The following is a 20,107-nucleotide window of genomic DNA, read 5'->3' on the forward strand; positions in this document are numbered from 1 at the left end:
CTCAGCCGGAGAAACATTGGTCACTGAGCCACGGCGGCTTGCATTCGCCCAGGTAAAATGCAGCCTGGCTAACATGCTCGCATCTTAAGTGGCATTCCACATTCATAGAAAACATCATATTCAGACATACAGCCTAATGTGTATACTCAATAAATATCCGTACCAATGTAAGCATATAGTTCCTGAATGAGCGAATTTAACTGCGCAAGCTAGTGCAACAGGCACTATCTTGCAAAATAGTGCCTGTTTGAATTTTTCTCGGCCATGCGTGCCTTTAGTGAACCTTGTAAGTTGTTCTATGAGCAACCACTTGTAAGTTCTTGGATTATATATGCCTGAATCTGTACGAAGACGTAGGAAGCGCAGGCGGCAAGCGATTATGACTTCTGTGCATCGATTTGCGTTCTATGTTTTACTCGGAATCCCAAACTTCCAAGCGTGCAGGTTATTCAGAGACGCTTGAACAGCCGTAAAATATGCTAGTGAGCAAGGCGTAACGAAGCGGCAGCCGTGATGCCTCAAAATTGCGAACCAAGTTTGGACCGGCGAATTCTTCAAACACGGAACTTATTTCTCTTCCGTGAGTAGTGTCACGGAGCAAATAGCGTTTTGTTTAGTTTTCTGCCGTACCTTTGACAATATGTACTACTGCATAAAACTAGTCGTTAGCACATTCTTATCCTCGCCAAACAGCGCAATTCCCTCACGGGCAACGAGCGTGTTTGTACGCACCATGTTTTCAGGAGTGTTCGCTTGAAGCCGCGTTATCCCTACCATATACTGCTACGAATCTCAGTACAATGTGTAGTAGACAATGGTTATTGTCCAATGTGCCTGGCGAAGAAACGTGACTGTCCAACGGTGTCATCACAAGGATTTTTGGATTACGCATGCATGTAGCTAGAATTAAAATTGGCAGCTCACTATATCGTTTGCGGAAATATCGGGTTTTGCTTTGTTTTGCTGATTGACCCCAACATTAAAAAGTGCACTTTCTGTTAGTGACTAGCAATTTAAAGAAAGGCGGCTAGTGCGGTAGTTGCTTCGCGAGCATTGCGGAATTGGAAAATCACTTGGTGTGGGAACGAAGAATAGGGGTGCTGGTGTACCGCCAATCCAGTGCAGCCCCGAATCATCCAAGCGCCAACCGTTATAACGAATTTACGTCAGCCACCGGCATTGTTCTCAAACCTTTCAAGTTCAGTTGGTAAACCAGCATGATACATATAAGCTTTGTGCTTCGGCATTGTCTTTTTACCCTGTAAAGGGGTAATGTTCAAAGAGGATCGCATAAAAAGAATGTTACGGCTATTTGCGAGCACACAAGTTCAGTAAAACGGGTGAGTGTGTCGTGCACATTAATAAAGGACGAGACGTACAAAAACCGAACAAAAAAGAATATAATTTGTTCAACGTCTTGCGGATTGTAAACACTTAGTCCTGTAGGCTTGTATAGAGTGACCAATCAGCCGACTTCATCACCATTTCTTGGGGGGGAAAAGTACTGGCTAACACCGCAATAAGACCATGCATATTCATGCTGCATGCTTGGGCCGTGCGCTATATAGAACAAGCCGTTTTTAAACCTATCAGCTATGCCTGCTTCGTAGGCTCGCAAAATCCGTAGCCAGCCGCTCGACCACTCGACAAGTGTGACTCACATTGTGCGGTATGCTGTTATTACCAACTAAAGCTGTTTTATTTGTGGGCGGAAACCACGTCAAAAAAACGAGGTAGTCGTGTAACGTATCTACAGATAACAATTTCAAGGTTTACCACAGTAAACACCAGAACTTATTCCGTAGCAGAAAGGTATCCACGTTGTTACGATCGTCGCGTGTGATTCTTAACTACTCATTGCTGCTAAACCACAGCTCAGAATTACAGAGAGAATGTTGCAGTAAGGGCACATTCGTGAAACGAATTTTCATAAATACGCAAATAATCTACGAGGCTGCTTGTAGACTCCAACAAGTGCGCATCCATCGCACTGGGTCTTCAGTCCACCTCAACGCCAGCAGAAACTTCAGCCATGCCAACTTAAATCAGTGCACTACGTCTCACAGAACAGTTTTCCACGTAGCAGACGCCACGTCATACTAAATAGGTAACATTCAGTTTCCTCTAAAGAGCCAGAAAAACAATAGGTTCATCCCTCTTTCAAAAGAGTTGGTCGTATAACACAAAAGTGAAATGTGTATTCTAACAACCAGTGGCAGCTTCGTCGCACATTCCCAATTACAGATCTGTAAATGTGTATTCACTTATTAATTATAGTTTCGCTCGAAGAGCGTAGCAGTGACAGCGATAGCAAGCACGCAAGGCATGTGGTACTGCGCAGCGTAAACACCACGCGTAGGCTACCAGGCGTCATAGGTATATTCGTCGCGACGGTCATTCCTTATGTGGTGGCAGTGCGTTGTTAGAGCTCCGGCGGCATCGCGTGCACGCCCAAATCCATCAATGTTCAAATTAATAATGATGATGATCATCATCATCATCGTCATCATCATCATGGTGATGATCATGATCGTGATGATGGTGATGACCATGATGATAATGATGATAATGATGATAATCATGATGATGATGATGATGATGATGATATCGGCATCCCCTTCCAAACGAGAAGACGACAAATGGTCACCTGGCCGGCATCAGCTAACCAAGACATCTATTTATCAGTCTACCATTTTGTTCCTGTCTCTAATATTTCCTCTCTTCCTGAAAGCCTGAGTATCTACCTTGTTTATTTACCTATGCCTGTAACGGATCCTGTCCTATTAATTTCTTCCTTGCTTTGTTTCCACAAATACACTAAACGACTCTTGCTTGTCTGAACTGTTGACCGGTTAATGCTTCCTTCCACGTTAAATGCAAGCGCCTCTCGAAGGTGGTCATTTCTTACAGGTCTCGTTTGTTTAATGGATACCTTCGCATTCCATTAAGATGTGCTGAGTGGTCTCCTGGATTTTCGCTGCGATACACACATGCCTCATCCTGTTGCGAATGTTCGCCATGGAATGTGTTTTGTGCTTAGGCAACTAGCTTGGGCCTTAAATAGCAAGGCGCTGCCTCTTATTTTAACGTACAGATTTTTCTTTCTAATTTATTTCTCGCCATTCTTGTAAATCTTCATGGTATTCTTTGTTTCCATCCTTTGCATCCAATTTACTCTCTCTTTCATATTTTCTCTCACTTTCTCAAGCAACTCTGCGATAGACTTCCTTGAAATAATACAGGACGATTTTTTCTTGTGCGATGGCTTAAGTTTAAAAGTGCGATCTGATACTTTGAATCTACTTTCATGCCAATCATGTTGAAAAGAAGTAAGCGAAAAACACCGTCGATTACCTGAAATATTACCGATCTTAAAAGAAAAGTACTAAGAATGCGTAAACATAAAAAGTAATCCCAACTTTTTGGTGAACTTTCAGGCGAGTTGAAGCTATGACTGTAGACTGTAGGAGAAATCTTTTTTATTCAATAACTTTTTCCAAATACATGACAAATGAGCCGCGGAAGTTTTGGCAGTATTTCTCTAAACCAGACAGTCCTGTAAACAGAATGAAATGTGCGGGTCGCATTGTTGAAGACAAACATACTTTTGCGAATTGTTTCAACGCCCATTTCTAGTCAGTTTATAACCGTACGCAGACTGCACACATTCCAACGTCACCCCATGGTTTACTGGTGCCGGACTTAACGATGACGGAACCTGTCATTCTCAATTCACTCCTAGAGATTGTCGTCAAAAAATCGCAGGGGTAAGACAACATTTCAAATGTATTCCTTGGGCGCTACGCGGCTAAAGTATCCCCCTGCTACAGACGATATTTTCCTTATCGTTATAAACAGCAGCGCTTCTTGAAGACTGGTTATGTGTGAAGATGCCTATCCATAAAGGCGGAAATAAAAAGCTAGTTGAGAAGTACATGCCGATATAATTAACTAGTAGGTGCAGCAACTTAATGGAGCATTAATTAAAAACGCCCTTATGAGTTATTTGAAAAAAAAAAAAAAAACTATTTGTCATATTTTAGACAACATGCCAACAGAGGGGGGGCTTTCGACCACGCCGCAGCCTCTAGAAACAACGCATGACTTCGCTTTACCAATGATTTCTCGTGTCCTGAATTATTCAATATTCATAGATTTCTCTAAGGCCTTTGATCGCGTCCTACACTCGCTTCTAATAGAAAAACTAACATATTTTGGTATTAATTCTGAAATTGTGTCTTAGATTGTAGCTTATCTTTCTCATCGCACGTAATGCGTTAGTTTAAATAAGTCGGAATCTGATCATATTGATGTGCTTTCTGGTGTTCCGCAAGTGTCTGTGCTCGGTCCGACGTTGTTCCTTATCTATGTTGTCGATATTTATTCTTGTATAGGACCAGGAGTGACAATAAGGCTGTTTGCAGATGACTGCGTAATTGACAACCCCGTTATTAGCACGACAGAGAAGGCAAATCTTAATAAATCCATCCAAAACAATGTCAACACGAGCAGAAAATAGGTAATGCAAATTAACACTGACAAGACAATGTGTATTACCGTAACTCGCAGAAAAACGTCCCCTTCATTACGAGTGTACACTACTTGGGGAACAGGTAAAAAAGGGTCAACTCAGTGAAGTACTTGAATTACATTGAAACATACATTAAAATGGGATGAACACATTAAATACATTTGCTCCCCCGAGCTTCTAAGCAACTTCATTTTTTTTCAGGGCGAAGGTCGCTGGAACATACCCTCAGGTTAAACTAACGACGTACAAAACACTGGTTGGACCGACTCTGGAATACGCGGCAATAGTTTGGAAGTCACACCAAAAGTACTTAAGCGACCTATTAGAACATCAACAAAATAGGGCACTCCAATTCATTTACTCAATGTATTCAAGACAAAACAGTGTTACAGCCCTCCGCACCCAAGCACGTATTGCAACTCTAGCTAGTTTTTTCATTAATGTTTCACCATAACTTTACCTAATTAGATAAGGACGAATACTTAAATCTTTGAATCGTCACTCGCGTAGCTAGGACTAATCACAGAAAGTGCATTCGACCATTTTATTACACCGAAGCTGTATATGGCTGGGGTTCCGTATATTTTCGTGTCCGTAGGTCAATAACAGAAAAAGATAAGCGTGAGTCGACGCCGGAGATTGTGCAATACCGGGCCCACAAGCGGCGGAGGTAAAGCTGGCTTGAAGTACTCCGCCCATAATAATAATAATAATAATAATAATAATAATAATAATAATAATAATAATAATAATAATAATAAATGAAATAAAAAGTCGCAGTTTCACCCGAAAGGCGGAGCATCGATTGCAAGAGCAAATTAGCACACAGCCATACGAAGTAAAGATAGTGTTTTATCGGCCGCATCAACCGGTAAACCTTCGCCTGCTAACAAAATTAGCAACCATGGTGTCAGCGCGCAAAGGCCAACATGAACACATCACACTCGATGACCGCGGACACTCGCTGTCAAAATGCTGGCGTGAGGAAATGCGGCAGCAGCCTCGAGCGAAGTCATCTTCGTGCTCTCTCGCTTCAACGCAAAGTGAGTGCCGGGAAGACACAGCACGCACAAAGCTACGAGCCGCCGACGCACCTGCATTCTGCCCCCAACCCAGATCGCTGCAAAGGTACGGCCGCGCGACCGCGCGCAGCCGCCACATGCGCAGTTGCAGCCGGAGTAGAACGCCACCCCCCCCCCCCCCCCACTCCCCCCGGTGCCTCGGAACGTTGGGTACCTCGCGCCACAGAAGACGGCGCACTTCCTCTCCACTTCCGTGCCTTTCGCGCGGGCGATATTGCGCAGCCATCGTCGTCTCCCTTCGCACGCTTTCACTCGCACATACAGCGAGGGCACGCGGCGACGGCGCTATCGCCCTTCGACTTTATACGGAGCCTCGTGGCGACGGCGACGCTAACACCGACGGCAGAAATGCGCTTGCAGTCTCCATATAATTGCTATCGCAATAATAAATCAACATGCATTGTTTTAAGTCGATGGGTATACTGGAATCGTTTGTGAACAGGGCATAGACTCATGAGCAGTAGGCGTTGCCATATACGCAACGGACAAGGAAGGAAGGAAAGAAAAAGTGGAGAAGGAAAGGCAGGGAGGTTAACCAGTTTAGCTTAACCGGTTTGCTACCCTACACATGGGAGAGGGATGGGGGCGGTGAAAGATGGGGAAGGGAGAGAGAGAGAGAGCACATAGCACAGCACACACACATCGTCCGTTAGAGTCCATCAATCTGGCATGGTACGTGATATCACTGTCACAGCCGCTTGTCCAATCCCGTCTCTTTCAAAAACCGAGTAGTCCCTTCGTCGCCTTCACCTGCGATGTCTTCTGTCGGCGGCATGTGAAAATCGTGTCGAGGTACAATGGTCTAGTGTCAAGGCGCGCTAGAACGGATGCCAGGGACTGTCGCTGAACATTATATTCAGGACAGTAGCACAGAATGTGTTCCAGCGTCTCCTCGCAAAGACAGGCATTGCAGAGAGCGTTGTCGGCCATTCCAACGCGAAATGAGTAAGATTTGGTTAAAGCCACCCCTAGCCATAAGCGATAAAGCAGAGTTGGCATATAGAGATGCATCAAAGAGGGCAGGTGGTATTGACGGTAGCTCCGGTTGGTCTGGCTGTTTGGTGTGCACCATAGAGATAGCGTGATCTCTTGTGCAGGCACTCGAAGTCTGCTAGCTGCGTCGGATCGTGAAAGCGGTATGGCCTCTTCATGTGCGTCTTCAAGAACTGCCCGAGCGGCATTATCGGCGTCTTCGTTGCCAGTGACGCCGCAGTGACTTGGCAGCCACAGAAACGTCACGTGGTGGCCTTTCTCCTGTGATGTATGGAGTAGGCATCTAATATCGAATATGAGCTGTTCGAATGGCCCGCGACGCAGAGCTGATAGCAGAGATTGTAGGGCTGTCTTTGTGTCGCTGAAGATTGACCATTGTCGAGGGGGTTCGCGATTGACGAAACAAAGTGCAGCGCGAAGAGCAGCTAGTTCCGCAGATGTCGATGTTGTTGGGTGGTCAGTCCTAAAGCTGATGGTAATAGCTCTTGCTGGGACAACCACAGCACCGGACGAACACTGGATGTTTGTGGAACCGTCAGTATAAATGTGTTCACTGTCCGCGCACCTCTCGTGCAGAAGAAGCAGATACAGTTGTTTCAGCACAGGTGACGACAGTTCAGACTTTTTCCCGATTCCTGGTACACTGAGATGGATTGTGGGGTTGATAAGACACCAAGGGGGTATCGATGGTTTAGATGCAGCGGTGAAGCCCGAGGGAAGTTTGTCGCTCAACTTGACGATAGTTTTAGAGAATGATGCTTGGTGCCTGTCTGAAGGTAGTGTTGCAAGGTGGTGATAGGGGGCATGTGCAAAATGTGTGATGTGCGTTCTCAGGGCTTCCACCGTAATGTAAGTTCGCATTGGATGGTCCCGAGCAATCGCAAGACTTGCCTCTCTTGACGTGCATCTGGGCAAACCAAGGCAGACTTGTGCTGCCTGCAGAACACGAATATTTGTCTTGCAGGTGTTGTTCAGTACAGGTAGACTATATCTTAAAGAAACGAGAAAGAGAGCTCTGTAGAGTTTAAGCATTGCGTATACTGACATCCCCCCCGTCTTTCCTGTCAAGCATTTAAACAACTGGGAAGTTGCTGTCAGGCCTCGGTCAATAATTACGCCAAGAAATCTGTGGGTTCGGACATAGGAAATGGTCCGCCCATTGATTGAGATGACATAAGGCGTCATCGGTTTGCGAGTAAATGCTACTAGTGCGCATTTTTCTGGTCATATGCTGAGACCCTCTTTACACAAGTAGTTCGCTGTCAAAGTGGCCGCTCTTTGAATCCGCGCACGTATCTGAGGACGTGTGACTGCCGAAGTCCAGACGTCGTCAGCGTATATTGAAATTTTGATGGTAGTTAGCAAGTATTCAGCAACTCCAACAAGAGCGAAGTTGAATAGCGTCGGGCTGAGAGCACCTCCTTGAGGAACGCCCCTGCTGGTATAGCGTCGCGTAGTTGGGCCATCGTCAGTTAACACATAGAATGATCTTGCAGACAGGTAACTTGCAATCCACAAAAAAACTCGACCACCTAGGCCAACCGTCGCAAGAGCGTCGAGAATGGCCTCATGTAATACGTTATCGTATGCCCCTTTCACATCTAAGAATAAAGCTGCAGATAAACGCTTACGGGACCTTTCGTGCTGGACATATGAAACGAGATCAACTACATTGTCGATGGAAGAGCGGTCACGTCGGAAACCAGCCATAGAAATCAGATAAATCTTGTAGTATTCAAGGTACCATTCCAGGCGGCCAAGGATCATCCGTTGCATTATCTTTCCAACACAGCTGGCCAGCGCTTTTGGGCGGTAAGAGGTGAGTTTTAGTGGGGATTTGCCCTGCTTTAAGAGTGGCACCAGGCGGCTTACTTTCCATTCGTCAGGAACATTTTCCCCCTGCCATGAGGAGTTGTAAACGCTCAACAATTATATCCGTGCAGACTCTCCGAGATAGCACAAGGCCCGGTATGCTATACGCAACGGACAAAATGTATGTACAGCCATACACCCTTGACTCGCAAGAGGACAGCGCCACCGACTGTGGGGATGCCTGTGCCGTATAAACGAACGATGGAATTGTGTTATCCCCTGTGTAGCTATTTCCAGGCCCACCCAAGTGTGATATTTGGAAGTTCATGATCACGCATGCATGGGTTAGCCGTGATGACACTACCCCTGTTATCATCGTTGAAGACTTGAATGTGGACATTTCAAAACCAGATAAGAAATGGTTCACTCAGTTTGTGCTAGAAGAGTTTGGTTTGAAATCCCACGCTAATCTAGGTCACTCAACTAATTAACAATGGCCGTGTATAGATTCAACTTTGGCCAATATTCTATGTTGCAACCGAACCAGACAGTGTATATAACAGTAATCACAAGGCTATCGTCACTACCTTTACTAAATTATGAAAATAAATACATGTACCCTTGTTTAACTCTGTGTGATATGCTGCAGCTTAGGTGGTATCCACCTTCACACAGTGGAATGGGTCCTCAATTTTTTCACGTTATAACACTTTCAAGCATTTTTTCCCTTCAGTCATTGAAGCATGGAATACCTTGCCAAGTGTTGTAGTCAGCGTCGGGTCGGACGATACGTTTGTGTTTCGTTTAGGAGCCTATGTTCTGTTCTTGTCGGAGTAAACTTGTCATTCCTACTGTTTGGTGCATAATGCGGGCTACGACAATACCTCGCACCGTCTATTCCCTGTTACTCATGCGCATTTCTGTTTAATGCGAGAGCATTATATTCCCCATTACGCGAAAACCCGGCGTTGTACTCGGCCGCGAGACCGAATGATAGTGCTAAAAATGGGCGACGGCAAAGAGTAGAACCACATAAAAAAGTACTCGAATCGACGTCAACTTTCTCGGGGTGGTTCCTGTAAACAGAGTAAATTAATGCCTCTGAAAAGAACATTAGGTAAATTTCGATCTGGGTGGGAATCGAGCCCGGGCCTCCGGGATGCAAAAAGAGCACGATTCACTGACGCCACGGCGGCTCCACGGTTCTGGTTGCTGAATGTGTACCTAGTGCGCACGTCATTGCGCACGTCACGTCGCGACCATCTGGCTGACTAAACGTGTGGCCTAATGCGTGCGTCGTTAGACACGTGACAGCGCAGCCAATGAGTAGGAGGTGGCGCCACGTCATCAGTGTACAAAATGAGTGTAAAAACAAAAAGCGTTAATGTCCAATTGAATGCCACAGAGCGTTCCTTCGAGTTATGAACTCCTCGCTGGCAAGCGAGCGCATTGAGATGCTTGGCGCGTTTTCATTTGGCCTTATCGAGGCGCAGTTAAAACGGAGGCGAGAGCTTGCCTGCACAAGGATACGCGCAGAAAAAAAAAAAGTTTCACCAAAACGACTGTAAAGCTTTGGCATTCCCACATGTAAGCAGTCTCAAGTGTCTCTGCCGAATTTTTTTATTTTTATTTTTTTGTCTTTACTTGATCTCAGAGCTGTTCCCAGTGTTGCGTCGCTGCTCCTGTGCCTTAAATTGCAGTTTCCTTTTTAATACTCTTAAGTACTGTGCTTTAATACGTTCTAGTTCATGTACAATTGATTGCGCTTCACTCTTTCCATAGCCATTGTCCAATGTGCTAAGTTTTCTATTTTTTCTCTTTTTGGCGAGAAATCCATTGTTCGAATACTACCGTTTGATGTATTTATTCTTTGGGCCTTATCTCGCTTAGGCCTGATTAGGCATACAGTAGTGATAAACGAAAAAAGTAGTCAGTTCCAAGCAGTGAAAGCTGTCAAGACAGCGAAGCTGGTGGTCGTTTTCTCAAGTTTGAACTCGTGTTTGGAGTGATTTTCATGAAAGTTTTTTGTCTCGCTGGTCGTCGCTTTGCTAGATTCGAGCTTCGGCTCAATATTGCGCACATTCTTCAGCTGCATTAGGTTGTGATCAAAACACAATCACACACCTTGCAGCTGTGACCGCACTTACGGTCGAGGAATTCTCTCTTGAACCGTCCATCGGCACCCTGCTTGGCAGGAATCTCTACGTCGACGTCTTTGCTCGGCCTCCTACTCTCGAAGTTGGGAGTTAACTTGCCTCTGCTCCCGCTTGGCTTGGGTTGCCGTCTCTTGAAAGTGGGGGTTGGCTTGCCTCTACCGGCGCTTGGCTTGCGCTTCCCGTTCTCAACCCTCGGCGGCAGCGTCTTCCCTCCGCTGGCGCTTTGCTTGCGGTTCTCGCTCTCGAAGCTTGGAATTTGCGCGGCGCCTGCGCTGCCGCTCTCGTGCGAGCTCGCGCTGCCGCTCGCGCCGAACGGAATCCATGGGGCGAAAGGGCGCGCGCAGGCTAAACAAATGCTCCTATACCCCTCTCCTCCCCCCTCCTATGGCCTATCCCCCATAGTGGATTTGTGCCAATAACTTGCCCGCCTGCGTGACACCGGACGCCGGACGGCGAAGCCTCGACTTAGAATTGTTCCGCTGTTAAAAACAAACTCCTACTGTAACAGGGTAGCTGGTTGGGCTGGCTGGTAAAAACATCCTTTCGTCGAGGAAAAGCTTAACTTAGCACAATTCACACAGAAGACGGCATGACTGAGTGCTACTAACAACCATTCAGTTTTATTGCAAGCACAGCAATATATAGTAAGAATATATAGTATAAGAAGCGAAGAGAAAACAGATAGATCTACAGCCATGTCGTGTACTTAGCGCTTTTTAGCTGGTTATTTATTTAGCAGGCGATTTGTGAGCCGCATGAAACAGTACCTGACAGCAACTTCTCAACTGTTCTAGTTTATGGGCGAGAAATCTTGGAGGATGTCAGTACATGCAACGTTGTAGTTGTACAAAACACTGTTTTCCGGATTTTTGAACTACAGCTTTCACGTATAGACAAACTATTGCAGCGCAAGCCTTCGTGCACTACATGCTATAAGCTCAACGTCTTAGAGTTTGTTTCCGTTTGTTAAGATGCGCGTCAAGGACGGCGACTATCACAGTCTACCAGAAATCATCCAACACAAACGCACAAAGCCATGGAAGCGCTGAGAAACAATATAGCCAACCTGCCCTAGTTTCTTCCCATCATCCTGTCTCACTACCCTCAGAAAGGCCGCTGACATCATTTTGTGCTACGATTTCTGATTATTGCACCAGCCTTCCATCACGCTTCACTTTCGCAACTAAAGCATCGATTCCTGCTTCATGTTTGGTTCAACCTGGAGTGCACCTCACTGCACCAGGAATCATTAAAAAAATGCTAGTTGTTATCTCCTGCTCTTAAACAACTTCCTCCGCTCACTTTGTACGAGAAGTACAACGACCAGGTCTCTGTTTATGATGATGGCTCAGCGAGGCTCCAGGTTTCCGCTAGAGCTGTGATTTTTCCAGCGAGAGCTACCACCCTCAGTTTAAAGACATGCCACCTGGCGACATCAACTTCTTCTCGTCAGTCAAGAACAACCTCGAAAATGGTCCATATTGAGCGACTCGAAGAGAGCACTGCAGTCTTTGCTAATATCTACCCTGCGTCGATGACCACACAAACAACTAGCGTTCCAGTTGAGAGAATTCAGGAGGAGGAGAAATAGACGGAAAGAAAGAGAAGTTAGCCCATTCTCAGACCCGCTGGCTAATCTGTGCTGGGGAAAGGGGGTAAGGGGGATAAAAGGTAATAGAAAAGAAATATTACAAAAAAGGGAAATAAGGAAGAAAGAACAAAAATAAAAGAGAAAAAAGGAAAGGAGAATACGGCACTGTTTAAAGTTAGTCTCTAATACCAGTCCTTCGCAAGAAGCTCAACAACGCTTTCAAAGCCTTCTGTGCTGAGGACGGTCTCGGACAGTGTCCCAGGACCTTTCCCTCTGACAAAGGGCGTTTATTAAGACTATCTAGCCCACTTGAAAGTTCTTTCCTGAGCGCACTGAAGCAGGGGCACTTACTCCTCGCCACTACAGTTATCGCACGTAGGGCTGGTTGCCATTCCGACCCGAAATTAATACGCATTCGTGAAGGCCACGCCAAGCCACAAGCGACACAGAAGCCTCTCCTCAGCTCTTGGTAGTACTGACGGAAGGTGGAGCCGTAGATTCCGATCCAAGTTGTGGAGACGAGCGTTGGTAAATTCCGTCGAGTTCCACTGTGCAAGTATAAGTTCACATGCGAGTGAACGAAGCCCTGTAGGTTCGTCTGTTCTGGATAACGGCACAGCAACACAGTGGGGACCATCATGAGCAGATCGCGCGGCCTCATCTGCACGGTCGTTTCCGCAGACACCGCAATGGCCCAGTATCCACTGATATACTATGTAGTGTTTTTTCTCTATTGTGCGGTGGGGAAGAAGTCTTATGTCAGTGACTAATTGCTCATTCGGTCCATGATGAACTGGCGACATAATGCACTGGAGAGCGGCCTTGGAGTGGGAGAAGATTGACCATGCCTGTGACTGTGACGTTTCTGGAATTACGAACTCTAGAGCAGCAAGGAGAGCGGCGAGTTCTGCAGCTGCCGATCATGTAAAGTGCGATGTCTTGAATTTGATGGTGACAGATTTTGCGGGAATAACCACTGCTCCTGCTGAGCTTGCAGAAGAAACTGAACCAGCCGTATAAAGGTGAAGGCGTCCGGTATGTTTTTCATGCAGGAGCAAGAGGGAGAGAGAGAGAGGGATATAAGGAAGGCACGAATGTTAACCAGTAAAGAGTCTGGTTAGCTACCCTACGCTGGAAGAAGGGGAAGAGAGAGAGAGAGGGTAGAGAGACGTGCACAGACAGTCGGTGAGTCAAAGCCGCTCGTGGAAACCAGACTTCCTGAGAAAGCACAAAAGTACCTTCACTGCCTTCTGAGCCGATGATCGGTGGTGACGGTGTTCTAGTACTAAATATTAAATTACATTATGGGGTTTTACTTGCCAAAACCACTTTCTGATTATGAGGCACGCCGTAGTGGGGGACTCCGGAAATTTGGACCAACTGGGGTTCTTTAACGTGCACCTAAATCTAAGTACATGGGTGTTTTCGCATTTCGCCCCCATCGAAATGCGGCTGCCGTGGCTGGGATTTGATCCCGCGACCTCGTGCTTAGCAGCCCAACACCATAGCCATTAAGCAACCACGGCGGGTTGTTCTCGTACTGTCTGTTCACTGAGAGGATGATGATCTAGTTTCCTGAATGCGTCGGACAAAGATTGTCTTTGTGCTTGAAATTGAGGACAGTTACACAAAATTCTAAGTCAATGTGGCCTCATAGGTAACGAGCAGGCTAATGACGCTACTCGCTTACATCTTGAAGGCAGCACGTAGGAATCCACTTGGAGTGCTTGCACGAGACATCCGACTACACTACTTGGAGTCTTCATTACACTCGCATCCCATCTGGACTTTGCCGACACTATAGGCTACTTTGTCCGTTATGGCTAGGGGTGGCGCTGGTTTTGATCGCAGGCCATAGTCAGAGCAAGCCATTTGGAAGGCCGACCTCATAAGCCTTTGAAGCAGAGAGCGACTAAAGTACGGCTACCATTCTTAAGGGCAAGAAACCTACAATAACGGCTTTAGCCTTAATTGATTTTTACTGTTCTGCGTGCTGTGATAGTATGCAGTGATAGTGGCCGGATGTGATTGCGTGCCTCTACTCTCCGCTCTTCTCTCGACTTGCTTCTTGGCTTGCTGCCTCCCCCGTCCTACAGAGTACCTGTCTCCGTTCATCCGTCTCTCTGTCATTGTTTATTTGTTTGTTTGCGCAGAACATAGATTCGCCCACTGGCATCATCTTGCGGGTCAAAATGTCATGCTATATAAGCCGGCTTGCTGGGACATAGAGTGTCTGCAGCGCAAGTAAGGCACCGGCCGAGGTGGGCGAAATGTGCTAGCTGTCGAGAGAGAGATGAAGAGGAAAGGTAGGGAGGTTAACCAGATATCAGTCTCCGGTTTGCTACCCTACACTGGGGATGGGAGGTAGGGGTTAGAAAGATGACAGAGAGGAAAACGCTAAAAATGTGTGTGTGTGTGTGTGTGTGTGTGTCACACATGGAGACACACACACACACAAAAGGCGTTCCAGTTAAAGACGTTCACAAAGGCCGGTAGATCGTAAAAAGCGCAATAACGCTTGCACGGCCTTTTTCTGTGACGTTAGGTCCCTTCGATGGTGCAGAATACGTTTTTCCGATAGCGGTTGGTCGTCCAGTTGGTCAAGTTCGTGGCGAAGGCATTCCCTCTGTGGTCTGTACTGCGGGCAGGTGCACAAAATATGGTCAATCGATTCTTCATGGCCGCAGTCGTCACAGGTTGGGGTGTCGGTCATCCCTATGCGGAACACATAGGCTTTGGTAAAGGCAACGCCCAACCACAGTCGATGCAAAAGCGTGGCGTCTCCATGGCGAAGCTCTGATGGCGCTCGAAGACTTAATGTGGGGTCAAGGGAGCTGTCGATTGTAAAAGGACTCGGGGCCTTCGTCATTCCGTTATCGCGCACAGATTTTAGACCCATCACCTCCTTTTTAAAGCTAATCTTTATCTACAACTTCACGATTTGGCATGTTGTCGTCGTCGGCCGTCTCGCCGAGAAGAAGCTCGCGTGAGCCAGCTACTATCACTTTCACGATGTTCGCGTGAGACGGCACCATACACGCTGTACACGCTTACACGGTGTACACGGTTTACAGTGTATCTGGCATCGTACCTGCTGTACCAAGCTCCCTATCTTCACACAGTGCCATGAACGCTTCCAGCCATCTACTTCGGCGCGTACGGTGTGGAGCCACGCGAAACCTCGCGAAAGTGACGGTATCACCCATCGAAAGTAATCGCTCGAGAATATTGCCCTTAAATAAGGCTTACACTTGCTCTGCAAGGTACGCCACTGTCGCTGAGACCGTTACGGGCGGGTTACGGGATGCGTTTGTTGCCGAAATCAGCTGCATGTTTCTTACCGTGATGTGCCGTTTTTTCTTGCCCTCTCATAAAAGCTTCGCTTACAGCGATTCCCATAGTGTGTGGAATATGCATGATTTAAAAATTAAAACTAAATTCTGGGGCTTTACGCGGCAAAACCACGATATGAATATGAGGCACGCAGTAGTAGAGGACCTTGGTCTAATTTTGACCACCTGTGCATGCGCATTTTTTTTTTTCTTTAACATGCACCTAAAGCTAAGTAAGCGAATGTTTTTATATTTCGCCTGCATGATTTTGTTACAAAACAAAATAAAATGAAACTGAAATTGTAAGGTGAGATTGAGGTGGCGGTCTCACAACGACAAGATGAAGGCGATGACAGTTTCGACAGCGTAACGGCAAGGACGGAAGGACAAATCAAATCTATTTTCGGGGTTTAACTTGAATGACTCTAAGTGTTATGCAAGTGCCACTGCTTTGCCTCCTGCTACACATCTGTTAATTTTATATTTAACGACCTGTAATGCTCTCGAAAAGTTTTTTTTTGCACTTCTCCTCGCTACGCCAAAGAGTGCATGTCCTTTTCAGATCAGGATCTTTCCAAACACGTCCGAAAGTGCGCCTTACTGATAAAGAAATTTTTATTTTAACTTCACTGAGCTAAACACACGGACAACTGAAGTGAAAATTTGGCTCAGAAAAAGTGTCCGACGATTAAGACACTTCCTAATGGGAAATTTGAGCGCAGCTCGATGCGTGTTTTCATTTGGCAGTATATTGAGGCAGTGGGCAAGTGCCGCCAGCGCTTTCTCAGAGGGAGGGGTAGTATGGGAACGCTGATGAGCGGCGTCGGAGCCAGCTGTGAAAGAAGACGACGACGAACTGGCGAGCACGAGCGCGTTCGCGCGGTTACGCCGAGGGTCGTCGACGCTCAACCCAGCAACCGGCGCCTAAGAGCTACGCTCTAAACAGTAGATCTTAAAGCTAGGCAGACTCATATGCAGAATATGTAATCGACCTCAGGCAACATTGAAGAACGTCTCGGTCACTCCCAAAACTCATTTCAAATCGGGCAAGAAATAAATGCCCATCAATTCCTAGGGAATGCAGCGACTGCGTTAAAGCACGTTCCTAGCACCCTATATAATTTCTGTGAGTTGGTCGGTTGGCGCTTGCTCTCGACCGAGGGCATAATAAATATTGCTACGGAACAGTATTTGCGATGAAAAAGAGGCGAGCAAGGTGAAGACGACGATGACGATTAGACTCCGCCGGCTCCGACACCTGCTGCCACTTCGACGACCTACATCACTCTCCCCGCTCCCCATGATCCTGGCGTATTCTTGGGCAAAGATGGGGAAGACGTCGAGGACTGGATAAGCCTGTACGAACACGTCAGCCGCAATAGCCGGTGGGACCCTACTATCATGCTGGCCAACGTTGTGTTTTACCTCGGTCGCACACCTCGACTTTGGTTTCGGACGCACGAAGATGAGCTCACCAGTTGGGATTCGCTTAAGCGAAAGCTCCGAGACTTGGTCGGCAACCACTACGGTCACCAACTGGCCGCGCAGAAGGCGCTTTCCGGCCGTGTGCAGACGTCAACAGAGCCCTACGTCACGTACATTCAGGACGTCTTGGCTCTGTGCCGCAAAGTTGACACACACATGACTGAGTCAGATAAGGTTTCCCACATCCTCAAAGGTATTGCCGATGACGCCTTCAACTTGCTCGCTTTCAACCACGTGGCGACGGTGGATGCATTTATAAAAGAGTGCCGCCGCCTGGAACTCGCTAAAAGCCGACGTATCGACCAGCAGTTTGCCCGTCTGCCCAACACCCCAGCGACATCTTCCTGTGCCGACGCTCCTCGTCCCAACAACACTGGCGATGTTACCAGAATCGTCCGGCGTGAGATCGAGGCCGCCTATCCGGCTGCCTTCGACTCCAGCCCCTCCAACGCACCTGCAGTCACGGTTTCCATGATCCATGCAGTTGTTCGCCAGGAGTTCGCCAACATGGGTCTTCACACCATCTGCTCGGCCCATCGCCCTGATACCCGCCCGGCTTCTTCGATTCCGCCCCATCCCGCATCTTCTTACCCACCACGTTTCCGCAACCCGTCTGAATGGCGCACTGCTGACGACAAGCCCATTTGTTTTCACTGCCATGGAATCGGGCACATTTCTCGGCACTGTCGCAGTCGCTGGAGTTCCCCAAACCGGTCTACTTATACTGCCTACTCTTTCCCCCCAGGTGGCCCTTCTTGTCCCTATGCTGCCCGCTCCTATAATGCCGCCACAGATTCTCCTGCGCCGAACCGCCCCTATTCTCGTTCGCCTTCGCCCCAACATTGACAATCTCGCTCCCCCTAGCCCTTCGCTCCTATTCGCCGACTCCCTTCGGACGCCGCTCCCAGCCGGAAAACTAGACGATGCAGCGCCTCGAGGTGACGCTGCATTGCTCCCTACGCCGCCAAATCCTCCACTGACGTTGCCCACTCATCTGACCCTTCTTGATGTGCAAGTCAACAGTGTTTCTGTATCTGCTCTCAAAGACACTGGGGCGCATTTGTCGGTAATGAGAGCTGACCTACGTAAACGGCTGAGGAAAATAATCACGCCCGCCACGACTCCTGTTGTCCGTGTCGCCGATGGCGGAACAGCCCCTGTAATTGGTATGTGTGCCACCCGCGTCTCCTTCGCCGATCGCTCCACTATCGTGCTATTCACAGTCATCGCCCACTGTCCCCACGACATCATCCTCGGCTTAGACTTCCTCTCCGCACATTCTGCTCTCATCGATTGTTCCGCCTGTGCTCTCCGCTTTGACCTGCCTGTTCTGGATCCCGCTGAACCACACCCCAGTCACCTCAGTTCCATCGACTTCGTTCGCTTGCCAGCTTCGGCACTGAATTACGTTGACTTCGTGTCATCCCCACCAGTCCCCGACGATCACTACATCGCGGCTCCTATGCAAGACGTCCTCCTTACACACGGGATCATAGTACCTCATACAGTTTTATCTATTACGGCGAATTGCGTCTGCCTGCCAGTGGCCAATTTTGGCTTGACGACACAAGTACTGCCACGCGGGTTGTCTCTGGCCCATCTTTGCTCATTCGAGGATCACTCAGTAGCATCTATTGCAGTAGACGACAATTCAGCCGATCCTCCTCTACCATCGCAGTCGGCAACTTGTACCATCGCCGACTTACAGAAAATGATTGCGCCCGACATGCCGTCCGAGCACGCTCGTGAGCTCTACCGCGTTCTGTTTTCCAACCATGATATTTTTTACTTTATCAATCGTCCTTTGCCCCAAACTACAGCTGTTAAATATCGCATTAATACCGGCGATGCCGCTCCTATTCATCGCCGCCCGTATCGAGTATCACCGGCTGAGCGTCAAGTTATTCAAGCCGAAGTTCGCAAAATGCTTGCCAAGAACATTATCGAACCGTCATGTAGTTATGGGCGTCACCTCTTGTAGTGGTAAAAAAAAGAAGGATGGATCATGGTGCTTTTGCGTCGATTATGGGCACCTTAACAGGATTACCAAAAAGGACGTCTCCACGGTGCTCCACTCCACTCTTGACTGCCTCCATGGTGCTCGCTATTTCTCCTCTATTGACTTTCACTCTGCCTACTGGCAGATTGCCGTGGACGATCTCGACCGCGAGAAGACTCCCTTTGTAACACCCGACGGTCTTTTTCAATTCAAAGTGATGCCGTTCGGTCTATGTAACGCTCCTGCCACTTTTGAACGCATGATGGACTCCCTTCTTCACGGTTTCAAATGGTCCACGTGCCTGTGCTACTGACGACGTTATAGTATTCTCCCCAACGTTCGCTACGCACCTCGAGCGCCTCTCAGCAGTCCTGGACGTTTTTCGTCGTGCCGGTCTGCAGCTCAACGCATCGAAGTGCCAATTTGGCTGTCGCCAGATTACCGTCCTTGGACATTTCGTTGACGCGAACGGAGTGAAACCGGACCCAGGCAAGATCCATGCTGTTACGCACTTCCGTGTTCCAAAGTGTGTCAAAGATGTGCGCAGCTTCATCGGCCTTGACTCGTACTTCCGCCGCTTCGTGAAAAATTTCGCGGCCATAGCAGCCATAGCACGACCACTAACCGAGCTTTTGAAAAAAGACGCCCCTTTCCAGTCGGGCGATAACGAGGCCTCTGCAATCTCGCTTCTAATCGACCTTGTCACCTCGCCTCCCGTTCTGGCCCATTTCGATCCTTCTGCGCCTACCGAAGTCCGTACTGATGCCAGCGGTCACGGAATTGGTGCAGTACTGGCACAACGCCAGCGGGGCCACGACTGTGTTATCGCTTACGCCAGCAGGCTCCTCTCGCCCGCGGAGCGCAACTATTCCATCACTGAGCGTGAGTGCCTGGCCCTAGTTTGGGCGGTTGCGAAGTTCCGCCCATACTTATAGGGCCGACCCTTTTCTGTTGTCACAGAACACCACGCGCTTTGCTGGTTATGCTCACTGAAAGATCCTACAGGAAGACTTGGTCGCTGGGCCTTACGCCTCCAAGAATATTCGTACTCTGTCACCTACAAATCTGGCCGACTACACAAGGACGCTGACTGCCTGCCTCGCTACCCGGTAGACGAGCCTGACGA

This window comes from Dermacentor andersoni, chromosome 1 (assembly GCF_023375885.2).
Source record: "Dermacentor andersoni chromosome 1, qqDerAnde1_hic_scaffold, whole genome shotgun sequence".
NCBI lineage: Eukaryota > Metazoa > Arthropoda > Arachnida > Ixodida > Ixodidae > Dermacentor > Dermacentor andersoni.